The following is a 6,000-nucleotide window of genomic DNA, read 5'->3' as shown; positions in this document are numbered from 1 at the left end:
CTTTTTTCTTCCTTCCTACCTTTCTTTCTGTCTTTCTTCCTTACCCAAAGTCACAGAGGTAACAAGGGGTGGGACTAGAATTTGAACCCAAGTTGTCTGGCTCCAAATCCAGAGCTTTGTGTACTCTGATTGAAATCTGTCCATCCTCTGAGCCCCCATAGCACCTTGCACCTTTCTCCCCCACTGATTGCATAAATATGGGAAACTCCTTAGGTTGGAGCTCCTTCTGCCATCATAGACAGCAACTCTCGATGATTTAGTAAAACACGGACCAATAGGTTTAGAGCTAGAAGGGACCCTAGAAGTCATTTAGCCCTTTCATTTGACAAGGGAGGAAGTTTAGGCCCCAGAGGGACAGCTAAGCGGAGCAATGGTTAGAGCACTGGGCCTGGAGTCAGGAAGACTCATCTTCCTGAGTTCAAACACACTTCCTAGCTGTGTGACCCTGGGTAAGTCACTTAACCCTGTCTGCCTCAGTTTGCTCATCTGTCAAATGAGCTGGAGAAGGAAATAGCAAACCACTCCAGTATCTCTGCCAAGAAAACCCCAGATGGGGTCATGAAGACACAACTGAAACCACTGAATAACAGCAGGCCCTGGAGAAGATAAGTAATTTGTACAAAGCCACACAGAGGTAGTGAGTGGCAGAGCTGGGATTGAAATACAGGTTCCTTTGATTCCCAATCTAGAATTCTTTCCACTGTTCCACACTGGCTTTGGAAGTTGTCTTAGGTAAGGAGAGGTTGAGCACCTTGTCCAGGGTCACATGGCTAGGGAGTACCTCAGACAGGATTTAAAACTGAGTCCAGCACTGGCCACTGAGCCATACTTGGCATGGTAAATGCATCCTGTCTCCTCTACTAGACAAGACTCTCTTTATGGGCAGGGGCTGTGCCTCATTTAGTTCCACAGCAGATCCTGAATAGGTGTTTGCTGAATAAAAGGTTGTGATAGCACTCTCGGGAATTACCTAGCTATAATAGTGTGCTGGAGGGAAGGAAGGAAAGAAAGAAGGAGGGAGGAAAGAGGGAGGGAGGAAGGAAGGAAGGAAGGAGGGAGAGAGGGAGGAAGGAGGAGGGAGGGAGGAAGGAAAGGAGGGAGGAAGGAAGGAAGGGAGGGAGGAAGAAAGGGAGGAAGGAAGGAGGGAGGAAGGAAGGGAGGAACAAGGAGGGAGGGAGGAGGAGCGAAGGAGGAGGGAGGGCATGTTTGTGCCAGAACTCTGCTAAGCGCTTTATCGATATTATTCCATTTGATCTTTACAACAACCCCGGGAGGGAGGCGCTTATCATTATCATTCCCATTTTTCAGATTAGGAAACTGAGGTAGAGAGATCGAGTGACTTGCCCAGGGTCACACAACTGGGAAGTGTCCGAGGCTGGACTTGAACTCAGATCTTTTGGGCTCTGGGCTCTACCACAGCGCCACCTAGCTGCCTCGAGGAGCTCACACTCAAAGGGGGGAGACCGTATCCACAGGCAGTCTCAGCTACAAGTCACAAGGAAAGGCCCGGAGGTCCTCACCAGTAAAAGTACAATTGCGATATGTATTTGCTGAGAAGCTGCAAGATAGAAGAGTGCCGGAGGTCGTGGGGATCATGAATTTAGACCTGGAAGAGTCTTTAAAACTATGGTACAATTCCTGCAGAAACTGAGAGCCAGAAAGGTTAAGCGAGACTTGAGAAAGGCTGTTCGGTTGTTTTCACGTCTGATTTTTTGGGACCCCCTTTGAGGTTTTCTTGGCAAAGACACTAGAGGGTTCTGCCACTGCCTTCTCCAGCTCCTTTGACAGATGAGGCAACGGAGGCAAACAAGATGAAGTGACTTGCCCAGGGTCACACAGCTAGTGGGAGGTGTCTGAGGCCAGATTTGAACTTAGGAAGATGAGTCTTCCTCTCTCCAGGTCCAGAGTTCTATCCATTGTACCACCTAGGTTATACAAGTAGTAAGGAGCAAATCTTGGGTATGAAACCAGGCTCTTTAACTGGGAACCTAATGTTTTTTCCTCTGAGCCATGCTCCTATAGCGTGGGTTAAATCAGGGAAAACTTCCTGAAGGAGACGAGTTCTAGCTGGGGTATTGTAGGGGAAGATGCATATAGACGGACGTTCTTGTGTGGGGCGAAGGGAATTGTGTGAACAAAGGAACAGAAATAAGATAGTGCCTCATGGGGAGGAAGCCCAGTTGGTAGGGCTGGGAAGTTCTGAGAGTGGGGGCAGCCAGAAGATGAAGGGCCCGGTCTATCCTCAGCAGGGCCGCCAGCCTATCAGCTGAGAGCTCACTGATTCAAGTGCTTTGGGTCTGTTTCCCTCTCGCAATCATCTGTGCAGCTTTTTAGATATTCATTTTTATGTTAAACTCCCCATTTCAGAGGCATTGATGAGGGTAATTGTAATTAATTACCTACTTTTCAGAGAAATGACGGTGATAATGTATAAGGAAAGGGAGCTGTTAATGTCATACATATGCCCAAATCAGAGAGTCCTAGAATCCCAGATTGGGAGAAACTCAGAGAATTTGTCTGGTCCAGTCTCCAGCCTTCAGACAGGATGAATGTCTAAGCCAGGAGTCAGCAGCCTTTGGTACTAATGAGGGACAACGGAGGCCATTGATGGTGGCTCTCTCTGCCTATGTCTACCGAGTGCACCCTTTTCTTTTTGTCTTTTATCTCCCTCTCTTCCTCTCCCTCCTTCCCTCCCTGCCCCGCCTCCCCTTCTCAGAATCCTAGACTCTCAAATCTCTCTACCTTGGAAGAGAAGTCTTACCAGAACTAAAATTCCCCGGGCATGCGGTCATCCAGGCTTTGCTTGAAGACTTCCCGTGAGGGAGACCATGCCACCAGCTGTCCTGTAATTTCTACCCATCTATCCTACCTCTGCCCTCTGGGACTGAACAGAACAAGTCCAACCCCATTTCCACTAGCTAGCCCTTAAAATACTTGCCAACAGCAACCTCATCCCCTCCTCCTCAATCTCTTCTCCTTCAGGCCAAATATCCCCAGTTCCTTCAACTGATCCTTCTTCCATGGCATGGTCTTGAGGCCTCTCGCCACATTAGTCACTTTCCTCTGGGCATTCCCTAGCTTGTGGACCTCCCTCCTGAAATGTGGCACACACAGCTGACTGTGATATACTACTGTACATGATTCAAGGGAGGAAGAGGCCCGAAGGACCACCCCCTCTTATGTTCCGTCCCTTTAAGCCAGTCTCATAGCTTTTTTGGCCTCTGTTTCACATCATTGATTTGTATAGAGCTCTCAGGCCACTAAAATCCCCAGACCTTTCAATAGGAATTGTCTAGCTGTGCCTTTTCTAGCAGGTATTGGTGCTAATTTTTTGGGGGGTACTTGGGATTAAGTAACTTGCCTAGGGTCACACAGCTAGTCTGAGGCCAGATTTGAACTCTGACTCCCGGCCTGGCACTCTATCCACCTCACCACTTACCTGTCCTCCGCCCCACCCCCTCATTGTTTTTTTTTTTTTGTAAATAACATTTTATTTTTTCCAATTACACGTAAGGTTCATTTTTAACCTTCATTTTTCGTAAGATTTTGAGTTCCAAATTTTTCTCCCTCTCATCCCCCCTCCCCAAGGTGGTGAGCAATCTGATATGGATTATACGTGTACAATCATGTTAAACATATTTCTATATCAGTCGTGTTGTGAAAGAAGAAACAGAACAAAAGCGAAAAACCAGGGGAAAAAAACCCCGAAAGTGAAAATAGTATCTTCGCTTTGCATTCAGACTCCATAGGTCTTTCTCTGGATGTGGATGCCATTTTCCATCATGAGTCCTTTGGAGTTGTCTTGGGTCATTGTACTGCTGAAAAGAGCCAAGTCACTCATGGTTGGTCATCCCACAGCGTTGCTGTTACTGTGTACAGTGTTCTCCGAGTTCTGCTCATTTCACTCCTGCTATTGATTCTTTGAGCCCAAGTGTAGGACTTTATATTTTTCCTATTAAATTTCATTTTATTGGATTTGTCCTATTGTTGTAACCTGTTTAGATCTTTTGGGACTTTGAATGTCATTACCCCTCCCTTTCATCTTTGTCTTTTTTTTACAGCCAAAGAAAAAAAAGTTTATTAAAGATTTTCCATATTGGGCAGACTCTGAGCATTTGTGATGCTAATGCCAGTGGGCCAGATTGAACCTGAGCTGAGCTAGATTGAGTCTGAACACCTTCATGGAGGCAAGATGGAGCTTATATACAGAAAGCTTGTGGGGGGGATCTAGGGTGGTCAAGTAGTCTGGGGTGATGGGAGAAGGGGTTTAGGGAAGGTCTTGATAGGACTGGGGTGACTGGGGTAACTGGGGTGAGTTCAGACTCCAGGAATGCGAAGAAGGGTGGGAAATAGCGCAAGGCTACCTGGAGATGTTTGTCGTCTACGAAAATTTGATGACCATACTTTTTATGCTGCTATTCAAGGCCTTTTAAAACAAGATGAACAGCATGAGTCAAAGACAGAGGTGGCTCAGTGGATAGAGCACTGGTCCTGGAGTCAGGAAGACCCGAGTTCAAATCCAGCCTTAGACATTTATTAGCTGTGTGACTCTGGGTAAGTCAATCTCTGATTGTCTGACAAAATGGATCTGTTAGAGAAGGAAGCAGGAAACCACTCTAGTATCTTTATCCAGGAAACCCCAAATGGGGTCACAAAGGGTCAGACATGACAACAACCCACCAACAACAAACACGGGTCAAGAACAGATCCTTGGGGTACCCCACAGAAGACTTCTCTCCAAGGTGTCATGGAACCATTAGTGACTACTCTTTTCATCTAGCTAGTTAACCAGTTTTGGTTTCACCTCGCCCACTTCTCTCCATCTTATAAAGAAAAATAGAATGAAAAATTTTGACAAATGAATGTCTATTGACATCGAGACATCCTCTTGATAGAGAAGGGAATGAGGCTAATCTGGCACGACTGGTTCTTTATGAAGCCGTGCCAGCTCTCAGTGATCACTGCTTTTCTTTCTGAATGTTTGGAAATCACCTTTTTAATATTATGTTCTAGAATTTTGTTTACTGGCCTAGAATTGGAAGATTCTGCTTTTTTCCTCTTCCTTTTTTTGTTAGGACATTTGACCTTTTCCAGTCATGACCCAAATCTTGAATATTATTTTTCAAAGAATGGCTCAGTAATCATTTCTTCCTGTTCTTTCAGAATTTCAGCAATTCATCTGAGACTGACGGCTTAAAGGCAGAGAGGGCGAGCTATACTTTCTTACCTTGGATTTTAACTCTTCTTTAGTCATTTTTAAGCCATCTTTCCTGGTCTGAATATCATACCCCTTGGCAGAGAAAACAATCAGAATGAGAACTGAAGCAGAGCCATAACTAGGGCAGGGTGGTCAGAGCTTTGCCCCAGAGCGCAGAAAGTTAGAAGGCTCTGAAAACCTGTCTGCTCCTTCATGGGGTAGAGACAAGCTGGATTAACACCTAGTTAACGAGAATTGTTCTTGTTGTTGGGTTGTTTCATTTGTGTCCGACTCTTCATGACCCCATTCGGGGTTTTCTTGGTAAAAATATTTGCTATTTTCTTCTCCGGGTCATTTTACAGATGAGGAAACTGAGGCAAAAGTGACTTGGCCACGGTCACACGGCGAGGAAGTGTCTAAGGCTGGATTTGAACTTGGGAAAACAAGTCTTCCTCATTCTAGCCCTGATGCTGTACCCACTGCACCACCCAGATGCCCAAGTTAGCAAGAATAATTCCTTCCCATAGGAAGTTACCATATGGCCAGCTTCTGTCCTGCCTTTAAGGCTGCCCTCCAGATAAGCTCCTCCCCAGGCAGGCTCTGCCTTGCTCCCCACCCTACAAGTGAGTGGCTTTCTCATATATTTCCCCCACCTCCCCATTTGTCTTTCAAAGTTGACTTGAAGGTACTCTTTATGCTTCCTCCCATCCCCCCTCCTTGAAGGTACTCTTTATGCTTCCTCCCACCCCCCCCAGGTACTCTTTATGCTTCCTCCCACCCCCCCCAGGTACTCTTTATGCTTC

The sequence above is a fragment of the Trichosurus vulpecula genome, chromosome 3 (genome assembly GCF_011100635.1).
Source record: "Trichosurus vulpecula isolate mTriVul1 chromosome 3, mTriVul1.pri, whole genome shotgun sequence".
Classification (NCBI taxonomy): Eukaryota; Metazoa; Chordata; class Mammalia; order Diprotodontia; family Phalangeridae; genus Trichosurus; species Trichosurus vulpecula.
The sequence above is the reverse complement of the archived record's forward strand: the minus strand, read 5'-3'. Positions refer to the sequence as shown.